At 41.7% G+C, this 17980-nt stretch overlaps 2 long non-coding RNA genes across 5 annotated transcripts in view; one reads left to right on the plus strand and one right to left on the minus strand.

Moving 5' to 3' along the window:
- The first annotated feature begins 2762 nt into the window (after window positions 1–2762).
- On the plus strand, window positions 2763–16734 carry LOC104875906. 2 transcript variants are annotated; one of them, XR_004515875.1, is made up of 3 exons: window positions 2763–2923; window positions 8878–9054; window positions 16542–16734. It is a non-coding gene; the product is annotated as an uncharacterized LOC104875906 (long non-coding RNA). The 2 variants fall into 2 exon arrangements; XR_784200.3 differs by having other exon boundaries at window positions 2763–2863.
- LOC104875905 overlaps window positions 10506–17980 on the minus strand; it is a 7802-nt gene continuing 327 nt past the window's right edge. The window contains exons 2-6 of one of the 3 annotated variants that reach the window (XR_002026012.2): window positions 16701–17029; window positions 14875–14985; window positions 13023–13128; window positions 10923–11035; window positions 10506–10609 (exon numbers count right to left, since the gene is read on the minus strand). This is a non-coding gene — a long non-coding RNA (uncharacterized LOC104875905). Of the gene's footprint in view, window positions 10610–10922; window positions 11143–13022; window positions 13129–14874; window positions 14986–16700; window positions 17030–17980 lie in introns of all 3 variants that reach the window. The other 2 variants (XR_002026011.2, XR_002026010.2) reach the window with 2 other exon arrangements.

Genomic DNA, 17980 nt, shown 5'->3' on the forward strand with positions numbered 1-17980 from the left:
AGGGGACTCTGGAAGGACAGGGACCTGGCTCCAAAGGCAAATTCCCACTGGTTGGCTCAGAGGCTTTTGTCCCTGTTAGGATGGAGGGAAGACCAAGTCCTCGGTGCGCTGAGCTTGAGGTGGGAGTGTGACCTTCAGTCTCCTGCGTGGACATGCTTCATGAGGTGGTCTTGCTTACAGCCATATAGAGCTTGTCTCTACATTGCCACCTACTGCCATGCCCTGTTAAAGACCCATTACAGTTCACAGATGATAAAAACTAGATTGAGGTGCATCTTATGAACATGAAACTAGGGCTGGGGATGTGGCTCAGTGGTTCCGCTGCCTGCTTCACAAGCACAAGAGCCCGAGTTCAATCCCCGGTACTAAAAAAAAAAAAAAAGAAAATGAAACTAAGCCAGGCATGATGGCGCTTGCCTGAAATCCCAGGACTCTGGTAGACTGACGCAGGAGGATTACACATTTGAGCCCGGCTTGTGCAACTTGGCAATTTAGCAAGACCCTATCTCAAAAAGAAAAAAAAAGGTTGGGGGTATAGCTCAGTGCAAAGGTCCTGGGTTCAATCCCTAGTATGGCCAAAGAAAAATAAAAAATAAAAAAAGAAAGGAAAGAAGATACTCAGTTCAATTTAATTTTCAAATAAAAGGTGAATAAAGTTTTAGTGCAAATTCATCCCATGTAATATTTAGGACCAACTAATACCGAAATTTTATTTGGTATTTATCTGAAATTCAAAAGCAGCCGGATAGCCTGTATTTTATCTAGCAACCCTACTGCTGACTAGAGAGAGGCCAAGCAGGGCCAGGCTCTCATATCTCCCAGTCTTTGGTTGGGCCTCCCAGGGCCAGTCTCCACTAGGAAGCCCAGGGCAAAGGAGTCTGGAAATTCCTGGTCTTTGGAGAGAAAGGGGCGGAGCAAGTACGCACATGTTCAAGGGCAGGGAGATGGGCTTGAACTGTTCTCCACAAAGTTTTTATTTTCTTTCTTTCAACATTTCTGAAATACATTTAGATAAACATTAGCATTTGTAAATCTAGGAATTGGTAGCATGGCTGTCTGTTATATTGCTATCTTTGCCTTTCTATATGTCTGAAATATTTTAAAAGTTAACATGCTAACTGCTGTGCAGATAGTACTCGAATAGCATAGAAAGATGTGGATAAAACAGACAGTTTGACATGCCAATGCAAGAAACCTAATGATGGTGGCAGATAACTGATTCCCAAATGAATGGCATTAAAAAGAACCTTCTGTAAGTCAAGAGTGTGGCACAGTCTTATAACCTCAGTGCTCCGGGAGGCTGAAGCAGGAGGATTGCAAGTTTGAGCCCAGCTTGGGCAACTTAGTGACTTAGTGAAACTCTGTCTCAAAATAAAAATAAAAGGACTGGAGATATAGCTTAGAGTGAAGGCCCTAGATTCCACCTCTGGGACTGGAAAAATAAAACCATAAAACAAACTGCTATAGATGATCAGAAGAGTGAAGGAAAACTGAGCTAGATAGAGATCCTGGGAAATTTTCAAGGAAGAGTTAGAACAGAATGGGGTCCTAGAGTCTGGCTGGAATTTGCAAGGTGGGTGTAGAAGAGGGTTAAACTCTGTACAAGGAAACTAATTCTATGAAGCACAGTGAACCCACTGCCTAGGACCCCTGAACAGTCAGTGAAGTGTTTGGGGGTCGGCAGAATCAGCTCAGGATGTAGAACCGGTTGGAGCAGGACTCAAGCCTGCAACTTCTCCCCACTGGGCTTAGTCTGCATGTGCCTCTGTCCACAGGCACAGAACAACCTCCCAAAGGCCCCCAGGCCCTGTGAGGAGCCTGTGTCTTTCCTTCTGGGCAGAAAGACTGTGGGCAATCGGGAAGCTTTTCTTAGCTAAGCAGTGACTTGATTCAAGCTGTGATTTCAGCAGATTAGCTTGGCAACGCCACACATGAAGGAGTGAAGAGGGGAGAGAGAAGCCAAAACCATCGTTGGAAGACACACAGAGGTAAGGCCTGAAAGAGGACCATGGCCGCAGGAGTGAAAATGCGGGAGAAATGAAAAGATCCTGGGAAGTTACTGCCGGAACTTGGCAACTGTTGAATCCAAAGACGAAGGAGGAACTAAAGAGGGCTCCAAGAATCAGAACAGTGGTATCCTTAAGGACAATGAGTGGCCTTGAGAGGGGCAGGCATCTTTGAGACGATTAGACGTTCATTTGGGTACATTTTACATCTAAAGTGGCATTTAAGTGGCCAGGGCGCGAAGAAGGAGTCTTGAGATGGAGGGCTTGAGAGGCAAATGAGAGCACCAATTCTGACTGGAACGTTACATGCTCTTTCAGATGAAAGTCTTACAGAGAAAACGGTGTGTGCCAAGGGCCTTTTCTTGGCGAACAAAGAGCAAGATGACGCAAAGAACCAGGGAAAAGGGAAAGAGGTAGAATTCCTGACTGCCACAAAGGAGAATCCAGTTTCTATGGGCTTTTGGCGATCGTGTGCCCACCCAGCAGCCTCTGGACTGGGCAATATCAAGCCCAATAGAGTTTCTAATGACCCCTGGCTTTCTCTCAGCTGTAGCCAGTCACAGATGCTCAGGACCTGGAATCTTTGCCAATCTTTAATTTGCCCAGAAAGCTGTCCTTTTGCCAGTTCTTTCATTTCTCCTCTATCTTGAAATGATTCAAATAATTGTGTCACCATCAGGCACTGCACAGCACATTTCCCAACACCCCATGGGCCATCACGTGCTCCTGCCAAAGGGCATTCTGGAGTCACACGCCTGGGCTTCGGTGTGGGCCATCAATTACTGTCTGTGACTTTGAGCTGATTACTGAACCTGCCGCATTTGATTCAATTTGTATTCCTGGGCCTTAGCACAGCGGTGAGCACAATTCATATTTATTGAATTGGATTAGATTTTGTAAAATCCCTGGCTCCACAGGTTAGTCTTGCTTTGCCTCCATATTTTCATTCTGTCTGCACTAAGATGGCTTTTTGTTTTGTCTTACAAAAAAGAGAGAGAGAGAGAAAAAAGCAGATTATATTGACCATGTGTTCCAGAAAGGGAGAGGTGGAGAAGAAAAGAGAGAAATGGCACGGTAACTAGAGGCAGTGAAGGGCTTTTTCCAAGATAGTGAAGCCCTGTGTGTAGCTGAAGAGTGGAGGAAGGAACTGATATACTTTCAAAAGCTGGAAAGGAAAGGAGAGATGTAGGACTGAGGGGGACTAAGGAGGTGAGAAGGATTTAAATCATGAGGTCCAAGGGAAAGAGTCTGCCTTTCTTTTACTAAAATCTATTTTAAAACCTCTTTCAAAGCAATGCAGATTTTAAATAGTAGTTAACAGTAATTAGCTGAAAAAGCCATTGTACCAAATATATCATTACTCAAACTGATCCTTCACTGAACCCTTCAAATTTGCACGCACAGACTGATAAAAGTGCATGCACTGGCATTGTACACAGAGGCCTAAAAAGGATTTAACAAATTCATTCAACTCGAGTGACTGTCTAGAACTTCTATCCAAAAGGAACTTCCATAAAGCTAAATGAGTTGCTGAACTCACTTGGGGTACAGTCTGGGGTGCTTTGTTTTTAATTAAAATTTTATTTTAAACAAATTTCAAAATGATAGTATTATTACAAGGCCAGGTTCAGTGGCTCCTATAATCTTAGGCAGGAGGATCACAAGTTTGAGGCCAACCTGGGCAACTCAGGGAGACCCTGTCTCGAAAGAAAAAGAATTACATAAATATTTAATAAATTCCTGTGTTCTTTTCCCCTAGACTCCCCCTACTGTTAACATTGTACTCTTTGTACTATATCTCTCTCTTCAAATTATAGTCATATGATATGCACACTACCCTTATTATGAATATGTATATAATTTTTCCAAGAGGAAATTGATTATAACCTTCTCTGCTAAATACTTTAGCATGCATCTCTTAAAAAAAAGAATATTGTCCTATGTACCACTAGGCAATAATCAAAATCAAGAAATTTAATATTGATATATATCTAACATAGTTCATGTCCAGATTTCAGGGAGTGTCTCAATACTATTGTTTGTAACAACTTCCCCTATCTTCGATGAATGATCTAATCCAGGATCAAGGATTATACTTAATTTCACGAGAGGTTTGCCTTTAACAAAGGAGTGACACAGCTACTAAAAAGTAAAGAAGGAAGGAAGGGATAGATGTGAAGAAAGATAGTCATATTTGGTGACCTGATGTCAATAAAACATAAATGGACAGAACAGGCGAATTCAAGAGACAGGTATGTTTTAGAAGAAAAGTGAATTATAAGACTATGCAATAGTATTGAACATTCAGTTGAAGTTGGACCACCTAAGTTTACAGAATCATTCGTACCTGTGTGTGTGTTATACTGGGGGTTGAATCCAAGGCCTTTGCCCTGAGCTCTTTATTTTTTACAGTGAGACAGGATCTTGTTAAATTGATATGGTGCCTAGGCTGGGCTGGAACTTGTGATCCTCCTACCTCAGCCTTCCAGAAAACGGGGATTACAGGCATGTGCCACACTAGACTACACAGAATTTTTAAATTGTCAATGAAGAATGCAAGAGTCAGAGCTTCATAGTACTTGCAACGTGGGAAAGCTGTTACAAGTGAGAAGAAAGGAGAACCAAGAAGTATTATGAGAGCTGGAAGTTGGGCTGGCTTTGTCATTCCCTCGGGACACAGGGGTAGCTCCTTTTGGACAATGTACTTCATGAAATGACTCTCACTATGTAGAGTGGATTAAGTGGGATGCTGATTTTTCTGTAGGTTAAAAAAGAAGCAAAGTGGCTGGGCATGGTGGTACACACCTATAATCCCTATACTCAGGAGGCTGAGGCAGGAGGGTTGCTGGGAGTTTGAGGACAGCCTGGGCTACATATTAAGATCCTGTCTCAAACAAACAATCAAGCAAACAAACAAGTAAACAAACAAACAGAAGAAACAGACGAAGCACACTGGCCAAAATCGGAAAGGGTATGTAGTCAGGGTTTTGTCCATGCTTTATACACTGTCACAGATCAGGCATCTGTGGAACAGACGCTGCTGCAAATGCACAAAATACAAAGCCATAAAAGAAAAATGAATGCATTACATACAAAATATAGACAAGATTTCCCAGATGGTGTCAGATTGGCAGCATTGTTCCCTCAAAGTGTTTCACTCTGTCTAATTCTGTCCCCATTTTGATATTTTGAAAGAAACTTTTGGAACCATGTTTAATGTGCCATTGAGGCAGAGAAAGCTTTTTAGTTGCTGAGTGAACATAGGCCAGGTTGCATCCATTTCATGATAGTCACATTATGGTAATACAACTTGACAATGTTTGAGCTCTAATCTAAGGGAAGTGCAGTTACAAAGAAATCAAGACTTAAAGAGGTGGAGGTACTCATCCAGGGTCACCCTGCTGGTGAGCAGCAGAGCTTGTGGAGAAGCAGAAGGCAAGGGTGTGAAATGTGAATGGGGAACCACAGGGATGGGCCTATGGGCTGGCTTCTGCACTCTTGGTTATGTTATCACGGTCTAGAGAAAATTGCTAAAACTTCATTAATACGGAAAGGAATGGAATGCACATCATCTGAAACTCGTATTTTTAGAAAATTGTGAGGATTATACCCTTTGATTAACACCTAATGTGTGTGTGGGAGACAGAGAGAGAGAGAGAGAGAGAGAGAGAGAGAGAGAGAGAAGAGGGGAAAGAAGAAGAATGGATGAGGAAGAAGGATAGAGAAGGAGGAAGAGGTGGTAGTGGAGGAGGAGGAAATAGAGGAAGAGACAAGAGGAGAGGCTTCCATTTAGAGAAGTTTTGTTCCAAAAGTTTATTTTTAAAATGATGGCATATCTTTCAGAAACAGGGTTGTGAAAGTTGACCGAGGGCCTAGGCCAGGCAAAAGAAGAAGAATGGATGAGGAAGAAGGATAGAGAAGGAGGAAGAGGTGGTAGTGGAGGAGGAGGAAATAGAGGAAGAGACAAGAGGAGAGGCTTCCATTTAGAGAAGTTTTGTTCCAAAAGTTTATTTTTAAAATGATGGCATATCTTTCAGAAACAGGGTTGTGAAAGTTGACCGAGGGCCTAGGCCAGGCTGGAAAAGTAAATTTAATCAGCACTGCAGACGCACAGTAGTAGAACCACAGAGCCGAGGTGTGGTTTCTAACAGCAGTGTTCCTGTGGGAAAATGTGTCACAGATGCTGACTCGGACCCTCCTGTCCTGCCCTGCCCACTGCAGGGTAGTGAATGGGACCCTTCCCTAACACCAAGCTGCAAGTGGAAGCTTCTGTGTCCAGGAGCAGAGGTGTGAGATATGCAAATGGTCTGGGATGAGTCAGGAGCAGGTCTGGGGCCCTGGGGCCCTGGAGAGTCACAGTGGGGCATCTTATGGCCCCTCAGATGCTCCCCAATCCCTTCTTGGTTCTTCAGCTGTACCTGGAGATGGCCCACCTGCTTCCTTTCCTACGAATGCCAACAACTTTCTTCTCTGGTCCATTCTGGAGCAGCACATGGTCTCTGTATTAATTCTTTCTATTTCTGTTTCAGAAATAACTACATGACATGTTAAAATTTATTTGGTTTTTTGTTTGTTTGTTTGTTTTTGGTACTGGGAATTGAACTCAGGTCCTTATGCTTGGCAAGGCACGCGGCGGCACCACTGAGTTAAATCCCCAGCCCGACATGTTAAAATTTAATCTATTGTAGAATGTTGAGGCTTTAGCTCTTTCTGTTTCACCTTAAGAACTATGAGCTTTCCAACGAGGATAAGCTGGATAAAGCCAGGGGTCAACAGGTAGGCAGAAGGTTGAGAAATAGGAATTTCACTGGCCAGTATGTCTCCAGTGAGGAAGATGACACAAGGGAGTCCCAAAATATCAGCCCAAGATTAATTTTTTTTAGGAAAGGGCCAGGTTAAGAAGGTTTTTCCATTCCCAGATTCCTCCGAGAGTAATGAGACTTTAGACATGATCTTAGCCATAATCACCTAGTGGATTCATAGAAAGGTTAGTTTTGTTTTGTTTTTTGCAATGGTGGGAATGGAACCCAGGTCCCTGCACATGCTAGGCCAGGGCTTTACCACTAAGCTTTAACAATTAGCTATCTGTATTGATATATAGTTAATTTAAAAGTACCTTTCCACTCCTCATTTTTCCTATAATAGTTCCCCTTTCTCTATTTAATGTGACATGAATTTATAGTGAAAACATAAAATAAGAATGAGAGTTGTGTCAGGTGGAGTTCCCCAGGAAGCAGACGCTGAGGTGGATGTAAGACGTTTATTAGGAGGTACCCTTGGAGTCAACCCCTGTGAAGGGAGGGGAGGGATTCAGGAGTGGACAGCTGCTATGCAGGCCCAACCACAGACCTGGCACCCGTTGTACATAAGATGCAGGTTACCTGGGCCAGGTAGCTCTCTGCAACTAAGACACCTCCTGAAAGGGCTCTCAGCTGCTGGGTAGCAAGCCCCTCATCAGAGAAGGTTCAGGGTGGTGCACCCACATGTCTAACATGACACTTAAAAATGGGTGAAAGATATGAGTTGGTAGTTAGTGTAAAAATACAAAGCACACTTGCTTAGATTCTTATTACATTGCACTGATTCCTCCTCAACAGGATTGAAAAAAGAAATCCCCTATTCATGAGTGGTCACTCCTCACTTCCTTCAAGATTAGGTAACCACCTATCTACCGTCTCTATGGATTCGCCTGGGACCACATAGTATGCAGTCTTTTGTGTCTGGCTTCATTTAGTACAACGTTATCAAGGTTGATGCATGTTGTACCATGTGTCAGGATTTATTCCTGTTCTGGGGATGTAGCTCAGTGGAAGAGTGTTTGCCTAGCATGTGGAAAGCTCTGGGTTTGAGTCTCAGTACCACAAAGGGAAAGAAGGGATTTAATTCATGTATTGCCAAATAAAATTCCATTGCAGAGTGATATCACATTTTGTTTACCCATTCATCAGGTGATAGATATTTGAATTGTTCCCATTCTTTGACTATTACAAAAAATGTTGATAGTCTCACTGAATGTTGGAGTTTTATAACGAGACTATGATTGAACAGCTACTGTACTGTTAAAATGTTGATTGCCAGAAGAAGTTACACATAACACATTAACATAGGCTGGTTTTAATGAATTTCCTGTTTTACTCAAAACTACTTTCGAAAAGAGATAGCTGGGAGTAAACTAAAGCTGGGGTGATATGGAGGCTGGCCTAGACCTGCCTAGTGTAAATGTATTCTTATAGATAAAGCTTCCAAAGGAGCCTGAAATATTGCAACCATTTAATTGGTACATCTCATTAGGTACTCTTTTGCCTGGAAGCCAGTGAATAGATAAACTTTGAAATCTCCTTTTTACAAAGTCTTGAAGTTACATATTTAGTTAGTTAATTAGTACAGTTAATTAATGAGAAAATAAACTTATGTTTTGTCTCTTATTTGGCTAGTGTATGGAATGTTTTAATGAGTTGCCCTATTTATGAATCAGTAAAGTAGCAGACTTTTCTATTCTTCATTTTTCATGATTACCTTTGAATTTGTCTAAGTTTCTGAGCATTCTGGAAGAGAATTAATGAGGAGAGTACAGCTTAGGATGATTGGCTGCTCCCTTGTGTATCCCTACAGCGATAAGTACAGTGTTTTTTTATATAACAGGCACTCGTTAATCTTTGTGGATGGATGAACTCAAGCCAAACTGGCCATTTGCTAGCAATTCTTGTGAAGGAAAGGTTTCATAAGTGAGAGACTAACAGAATTAGTTTGAGTGAAATTGTTGGATTGTGTCAACTGGTTTAAAAATCTCTATTTCTTACTGGAATAGAAAATAGTTGTTCTTTTGATTTTGGAAAGCAGTGTGTAAAAACTTATGTGATTTTTGTCTTAGGCATTGCATCAAGTATCTTTTGCTGCATAACAAATTACCTCTAACATATGGTGGCTTCCAATTATTTCTTTTGATCACGAACTGCAATGTGAGCAGGGCAGAGGGCAGACTGGCCATCTCTGTTTCAGGCAGCATCAGCTGAGGGGACCTGACTAGGACTGGAAGATACGCTTGACGGTAAGATGGGACTGGCTGTTGGTTTCGTTCTTTACAGTGACTTGGGCTTCCTTATCACAAGCAACGAGAAAAAACAACAAGCGTCCCAAAAGAACCAAGTGGAAGCTATACTGCTTCAGGGACTCTAGCCTTAGAAGTCAGACAGTGTCACCTCCACCACAGTCCCATGCCCACTCACATTTGAGGGGAGGGACGGAGACCCCGCTTCTCAATGGGAATGCTGTTAGAAGTCATACTGTAAGCAGGATATGTGGGGATAGAAGTACTCTTCTGACCATTTGGGGGAAAATACAATCTGCTCTAGGGATTATTTGTACCCATGGCCCCAATGTAAAAGATTTTTTCCTGTTGTCTTTCTGATAATTTTTTCCAATTGCTTCCTCTAAACTTGGTAAACATTTCAGAAGCTAACTTTTAGTTATTGGTGCTAGGCAAGCCATCTACCACTGAGCTACACTCCAGCCCTGAAGCTCATAACATTGTCCCTGCCTTCCTCCTTCCCTCTTTTCCTCCTCCTTTCTTCCTTTTCTCTTTCTTTTCTTTTCCTTGTCTCTCTTCCTTCCTTTTCTTTCCTCCTCCTCCTCTGTGTATATATACAATATATTTATTATAAATACATACACATAGATATATTGAGAAAGAGAGAGGTATCTGAGTATCTGACAGATGCAAATGGCATAACAAATGGCCACTATTTCAGGATTGCATAGCAAATTATCAAAGTTTTCAAAATACTAGAAGTTGAAAGAATTGTTCTGTGAACATCCATGTACTGCCACTCAGATTCTGCAACTGACATTTTCCTCTATTTTCTTCATCACATATTTATCCATTCACCCATCAATCAATTCATCTTTTTAAATATGTTTCAAAGCAACTTGCAGTCACGGATAGATGAAATAGTATATATGAGCTCTCTTTAAAGATATGGACAGTTTTCTTCCTATTTCATTCTATCTTGCAAAAATTATTAAAATCTTACAAAATTATATTTGACCACTGTATAGAACCACTATATAGAATCACTATATAGGTGGACTCAATACTTTCTCGTATTAACATGAAATCTATGAGAATTTAGTAGAGAAGTTGCCGGAGAAACAAATTCTGTAAAGATTATGCTCTAGGGTGCATATTCTTATTTAATGTGCTGCAGATCACATCATTGCCTCGGCTTTAGAATATAATAAAAACTTAGGCATCTTGAACTGAAAAGGAATAGTTGTGCCAGTTGATATTAAAGCTGGCTAATGAATAAAATAGGCATTGTATCTTTTCATTTCCTTAAGCATCTTGGATGCCACACCGAGTTTTTATCTGTAAAGCTGGGCAAGAATTTCTCTCAGGAAAAGTGAAATCAAAACTTGAATATATTAAGTTCTCCAGAGCAGCAGAACAAAGAGGACATATAAAGATATATGAGAGAAAATGTATATGGGACTTGCCTTGTAGAGTTATGAAGGCTGAGAGTCCGTGAGATACGCCATCTGCAGTCTGGAAAAACAAGAGGGCTGCTGGTGTAATTCTTAGACTCCAAAGGGCTGAGATCTGATGTCTGTGGGAGAGAGGACGCATGTCCCAACTCAAGGAGAGGCAGCTCTGCTACTGTGTTGTTCTCCCCAGGCCCTCAACCAATTGGATGGCGCATCCACACTGGTGAAGGCTGGTCTTCTTAACTCAGTACTGACTCAAAGGCTATCAATCATCCGGAAACCCCCTCACAGATACACCAACACACAGTGTTTTACCAGCTATCTGGGCATCCCTTAGCACAGTCAAGTTGGCAAAATTTATCATCACACTTGAGCCAATTGCACAAGCGAATCCGGTTCACTTCACAACTTCCATGCCGTTTTATTCCAACCTACCTCCTTCAAATGGGATCACCTCAGTTGATCTGACCATTTTGAGTTCATCGTTCTTTCGTTTCTTCTTTCTTTTTGGTGTATATTCTTCAGGTCATTGTCTGGATCCTTTATTTCTATCATACATGAACACAGTGTGAAATGACATGGGAAATTCCTGATCAGTTAATTCATTAGTGACTTTAGTAAATGCTTATGGATTGTCATGCCCCATGGAAAGCATCTGGAAAACGAAAACAAAAAAGAAAGAGTAAGAGTAGGAATGTGGTGGTGATGTGTGTCCTGGCAGAACCTTGTAATCCTAGCTTTTCAGGAGGCTGAGGCAGGAGGATTATAAGTTCAAGGTCAGCTTGGGCAACTTAGTGAGATCTTGTCTCACAAGAAACTAAAAAGAAATGGGGATGTGGCTTATCACACCCTGGGTTCAGTCCTCAGTACTTCAAATAAATTAAAAAAATAAAGAAATGAACAGATAACTATCTTTACTATTAAGGCAAAGTGGTTAGCATTGTATGTTGACCTATAGAAGTAACAAAAACACATAATTGAGACCCATTAAAATATTTCCTCCCCACTTTTCTTTTTATTATTGTTATTATTATTATTATTATTATTATTAGTGGTGGTGGTGGCTTTATGAGACAGGGTCTCAAAAAATGTACCCCAGGCTGGCCTAAAATTTGTGACAATCCTCCTGCCTCAGCCTCCTGAGTACTGGGATTATAGGCATGTGCAACCATGCCTAACTCCCCTTACTATTCTAATTACAATAACTTTTTCTTGGCTGTGTGGCTGGAGATGGAACCCAGGGCCTCATACATACTAAGCCTTCTCTCTACCACTGAGCTACATCCCAAGCCTCCTGACTGTAACAAATTTCTTTATTCAGTCTCTCTACTTTCCTTTACATTGTGTAGATACCAACTAGGAATGCACTTTGAAGGCCAATGTTATGTTAATGATTAATTAGAAAAGTTAAAACGAGCAAGAATTGTTTCATGGATTTAAGAAGCAAGATCAATATCTTTTCCATGGTGTGTATTTTTATATAACCGTCCCAGAATTCCAAGGCATATTATAAAAAGCCTGTAAAATTGTATTGAATCAAGCCTGATATAAAAACTAGACAATGAAATTACAGCCATTTTATTACTTTTTAGTACTTACACTCTATGAACTCATTTATTTCCTATACAAATTAAATGCTGTGTTTTAAAAATGTTTTTCCATTTTTTAATTAAAATCTTGAGATAAGGTAAAATATTTTGCATTACATCTCAGTCTATTTGCATATATTCAAGGGAAAGGTGTCATTTGGGGTCATTTTGAACTGTTAAAACCCTTTGAGGAAGGGATATTAGCAAGATGCTTATCAAGCTACTTTGTACTTGAGCCAAGCAAGTAAGCAAGGGACGAGAATGAAATGGACCACAGTGATGCCTTACTTGTATAGCTTCATACACATAATCATCACTTGATTCCCATAAGAAGATAATAATTTTACCTTGATACCTTTGAAAGGCAGAAAGAAATCTTCCTTGCAGAGGAAGCCCTTGGGAGTCAGTGAGACTATAAGCAAAGTTTCTGGCACATAGTAGTGTTTCATAAATGGTTTCTACTGCTGAGAGGCTATGGCTTAATATTAAGAGTTAGGCTTCTGGAGCCAGGCATGGTACCACATACCTGGAATCCCAGCACTGAGGCAGGAGGATCACTGTGACTTTGACCTGGGGTACATAGTCAGTTCAAGGCCAGCCTGAATCACACAGAGAAACCCTGTCTGATGAAAAGCCAAAACAAAGAGGTAGGCTTCTGGGGTTAAAAACCAGTAGTTGGGCAATTTACTAAACCCTTATCTATAAAATGGAGAAAACCCCCACTTGTATTAGTTACCTCTGCTGCACAGCAAAATCACCCCAAATTAGTATCTTCAAACAAGTATGTGTCACCTCACAGTTTCTATGGATCAGGAATTGGGACCAGCTTAGATGGGTGATTTTGGCTCAAGTTTTTCAAGAAGCTGCAGCCAGGATGTCAGCAGAGGCTGCAGTCATGAAGGCATGTCCGGGGCTGGAAGATCTGCTTCCAAGATGGCGAACTTACGTGGCTGTTGGTGGGAAGCTTCAGTTTCTCACTCCACAGGCCTCTCCATGGGGCATCTTGAGAGTGTCCTCACGATGTGTAGCTGGCTTCCTCCTATAGTCAGTGACTCAAGAGAGAGAGCAAAGAGGAACCTACAACACTTTTTACGATTTAGTCTCAGGTCAGAGCCACCCATGACCATCACTCTGGCCATCTCTTGTTTGTTAGAAGGGAGTTTGGAAGCGTTGCCCATGTATAAAGGGGCTCTCAGGGGTTGTTAAACCAAGGGCTGATGGCTCCTTCCCCCCGGGTCTCCAAACTATGATCAGAGGAGTAGTCAGGCTGAGTGAGGGAACTGAACACATCCTGTAAGGAACTAGAGAAGATACACCGGTCACTGAAGGTGCCTTGAGCCACAGGCTTGGCAGGTGCTGACAGTGAGAAGAGAAGAGGGGATTTAAACCAACACAGCATTTGAGTTTTAAACTGGATTGATTTTAAGTAGCTGAAAAAGATCTAAAAGTCAGAAAAATTATCCAAAATATGAAAGGATATGAAAGGCAAATTTGCCATAAAAAATTCCAAAATAGAGAATGGAGGGAAAAACTGCTTCAAGTTTATACCCCACGGAATTGAGCCTGTTCACTAACAGTTGACCCTTATAAAGTTCTTACTATGAGCCTGGTCCCTTTCTAGCCATTCTACATATAGTCAGTCACTTAAACCTACAAAGTAATCACTATTATTATCTTTAACATTTCTCTTTTATAGTAGAGGAAACTGAGGCACAGGAAGTCGACCAATTTCTCCAAGGACATAACTAGATCTAGCAATTGAACCCAGAAAACCTGGCTCCAGATTCCATGGCTTTAGCTCCTAAATTGTACTGCCACAGTGATAAACCACTTCAATATGGCATTCTGTTCTAGTATGGTTTTCTTCCTTGGTTCTTTGAAGCTCCCTCCCTTCCTCCCTTCCTTCCCCTCTCCCTCTCTCCTTCTGTTCCTTCCCCCTTCCTGTTTTTCTCTGTTTTTTGTTTTGTTTTGTTTTGTTTTGATTTTTGAGACAGGGTCTCACTATGTAGTTGAGACTGACCTGGAACTCACTATGTAGCCCAGGCTGGTCTCGAACTCACAGCGATCCTCCTGTCTCAGCCTCCCGAGTGCTGGGATTACAGGCGTGCGCCACCACGCCTGGCTTTCCTGTTTTTCTTAACAAAGAACAATGTTTTTATTTACCTCCTGCTACCAAACTCATACAAGATGTTAGGATTCAGTTACTATTTATATCCCCCTTGCCAACTGTCATTGTTTGGGACTGTGGTGGTCACAGTATTGCTCAGGGTATAGGTCATTAGGTCAGAGAGAGTTTCTCGGTTTTAAATGAAGTACTGGACTTCAGTTTCTAAAATGACATTTTCCCAAACGGTATAAACTTTAAATGAAATCACATAAGACTGACCTAACTCACTATGTAGCCCAGGCTGGTCTCGAACTCACAGCGATCCTCCTGTCTCAGCCTCCCGAGTGCTGGGATTACAGGCGTGCGCCACCACGCCTGGCTTTCCTGTTTTTCTTAACAAAGAACAATGTTTTTATTTACCTCCTGCTACCAAACTCATACAAGATGTTAGGATTCAGTTACTATTTATATCCCCCTTGCCAACTGTCATTGTTTGGGACTGTGGTGGTCACAGTATTGCTCAGGGTATAGGTCATTAGGTCAGAGAGAGTTTCTCGGTTTTAAATGAAGTACTGGACTTCAGTTTCTAAAATGACATTTTCCCAAACGGTATAAACTTTAAATGAAATCACATAAGACCTGACAGTCCAATTTATACTCTGAGCAGGGCCAAGGAATTAGTAATACTTACCTCTTCCTGAAAACATGATACATTTAAATGTTGATTTGATTCTTAAGCTTTTCTCCTAGGTGCTGATTGCATGATGAGGTTTGGCCCAGATGGGCGTTTCATGAATGCTTTCTGGCAAATAAATGAATAGAAGGCTTTAGTCTTCTAGACTTGTCCCATATATATCCAGGATAAAAATGTCTTACATCTTGATTACCACTTGTTTATTTATTATTGAGAGCCATAAGGGGTAGCACTCATGGATTCTGACATCTTAGCAGGATGCTTCTGTGGCACCTAATAGAAAGTCTGACTCAAAATGTCTTAAATATAAGGCAAAGGCAGAGTATATATTTAATTAGGCAACTCACTGGTGTCATTTTTTTTTTTTTACTTTTCAACTCTTCCTTACTGAGTAGGCAGGCTTTGACCTAAGGTTGATTTTCCTCTTGGTCACAAAATAGCTGCCATTGGCAACTAGGGTACTTGTTTCCTTGTTCATCCAGAGGAATAGACAGGGGGAAAATAATCTCCCAAGCCATGGGCTCTTAAATTCTTTCCTTCAGTCTAATGAAGCCACACACAGGGCTGACTGAGATTAAATGGGATGTAGGCCCTGGAGGTGTGAAGCGCCTGGACACCTAAACACAATGGGGTTCTATTAGACGGGGGAAGGAGCTGACAGATGCTGAGGAGGCTCTGAGGCTGGATTTTCATCTGGAAAATAGGAAGAATCTTGCAGAGAACTGTGAGGATTAGAAAGAACATGTGTAACATTATCAGGTTGTCAGATTTAGCAAATAAAAATAGAGGATGTCGGCTGGGCATTGTGGTGTATGACTATAATCCCAGCACTTGGGTGGCTGAGGCAGGATCACCAGGAGTTCAAGGCCAGCCAAAAACATAGGCTTTGTCTCAAAAAACAAAACAAAAAAGAATAAAAAACAGAGGATGTCTAGTTAAATTTGAATTTCCAATAAACAGCAGATAAAATTTAATATAAATGTTTACTTCTTTCTATGAATACTATAAATTTACATATGGATTTTTGTTTTGTTTTTGTTTTTTGTTTTTCTGAGACAGGGTCTCACTATGTAGTTAAGACTGACCTGGAACTCACTATGTAGCCCAGGCTGGTCTCGAACTCACAGCAACCCTCCTGCCTCAGACTCCAGAGTGCTGGGATTACAGACCTGTGCCACCACGCCCAGCCATGGATTTGGTTTTTAAGCTTTTCTTCTACAATCCTGATTGCATTAGGAACTCTAGTCCCAGAAGGCCATTTCATAATATTTTTTTGAGACAAGGTGTCGCTTTTTAGTGTGGACTGACCTTGAACTCACTATGTAGCCCAGGCTGGCCTTGAACTTGCAGCGATCCTCCTACCTCAGCCTTCTGAGTGCTGGGATTACAGGCATGCACCACCAAGCCTGGCATGTTTTTTTTTCTTTTTCGCAAAGTGATTAGAAGGCTTACTTAATCTTCTAAAGAAACTGGTCATTGTCTGTCTGAAATTCAAATTTGATGAGATGTCCTATATCAGGCAGTCCTATGTAGAGTTCTCAGCACAGAAGAGATATTCCTTCAGCGGTGTTAGTGTTCTTTCCACACAAGAGCTCAGTTAGGTGGCAGTATAGTATTTTTAAAACTCATACTAACGTAGAATTTTTCTTTTCTTTTCTCAAAAGAGGAATGAACCGGACTGGATGTGGCTACAAGAAACCCTGCCCCACTGCTCAAAAACAGATGCGAGCAAAAGTTCCTAAAATGTCAGGATATACTTGTACATGTGGGATGGCACATTACAAAACATCTAATATTACTACTTAAAAGTACATTGTACTTACATCACTGGATATTTGGGCATCAGTTTTGCCTTGTCTGTTCTGAGGTTATCCAGATAAACAATTCTTCATTTGAGTCAAAGGTAATCAATGCTGCTGAAATTTCTACTAGGAAGCAGCTAATGGGTGAAAATGGAGTGATCGTCCCAGGAATTCCTGGCTCCACGTGGATGACTGCGTCGGAGGAAGCAGAACCTCTGCAAAGCCCTTTGCTGTTACCCATGACTCCATTTTCTTACTGCTAATTCACTGCTCCTACCTGTATCATTTTCTAACAATTCCAGGAAAGGTGAAGAGAAAGCAGGTACCTTCATTTCCTCGTCAAATATTCACTGTTAAAAAAAGAAAGACTTATTGGCTTGGCATTAAGTGACCAAACCCAGCGCACTGCTACGCATCGCATCGTTACCAGATTCAAGACATCTATAGACCAAGTGGATTTTATCCAAGATATCTATTTCCTATTACAATACAGCAGATTTCTAATTGGGTGGCTGCTAGGACCCCGTACACTGCCCGTTTTCTGTGCTTTTTCTAAAAATCCAGAAAACAGCCTATTTTCCCCTTTGCTTTTTTTTTTAAAAAAGTAGAAATCATTATACAGCTTTTACATAGATTCGTCTGTAATGATTTTGCATGAAATTATTATTTTTCTTGATTTTCAAAAAGTGCCATTGGAAATGCCATTTCCTTCCATTTCATCACCTCTTCATCCTTATCGAAAAACTGATCCTATTAAGATCTTCCAATTTCTACTGGCGGGGCGATGACTTCATTGCTTTCTCCCCAGCCTGGGGATCTAGGCAGAGCTTCCCACCGAAGTAGAGCTGAGGGTTGCTGCAGCAGCAGTTTGCATGCGCCCAGCTGCTGTGTAAGGAATCCTCAGGCTACTAGTTTTTTGCTCCTAAGTCACCCAAAGGATCGCAGGCTGCGGGATGAGCGTCCCTGTGATTGTGTGTGCGTGTGCGATCGTGTGTTTGCACGGGCTGCTGCAACAGTTAGGCAGCCGCAACAATGGACTTAGATATCATTTTTGCCAACGACAGAGATAAAACCATTCTGATATCCTTTATTTCCAAGCGGTGCCTTGGTTCCCGCCTTGAACGTGCTCTCTCCCTCTTCCCGGTCTTTGCGCTCCCTCCCTCCACTCCGCACGGGTCCCTCCAGAGGGAGACTGGGATAGCTGCGCTGCAGGCAGGATTCCCCCTTTTTTTCCGCAGTGACAGGCGGATTCCGAGGCCTCCTCGTTCCCCCTCCCCCCCCCGCAGCCACCCCCTTCTCAG

Source organism: Fukomys damarensis, unplaced genomic scaffold (assembly GCF_012274545.1).
Source record: "Fukomys damarensis isolate Sample0158 unplaced genomic scaffold, DMR_v1.0_HiC HiC_scaffold_39, whole genome shotgun sequence".
Lineage (NCBI taxonomy): Eukaryota > Metazoa > Chordata > Mammalia > Rodentia > Bathyergidae > Fukomys > Fukomys damarensis.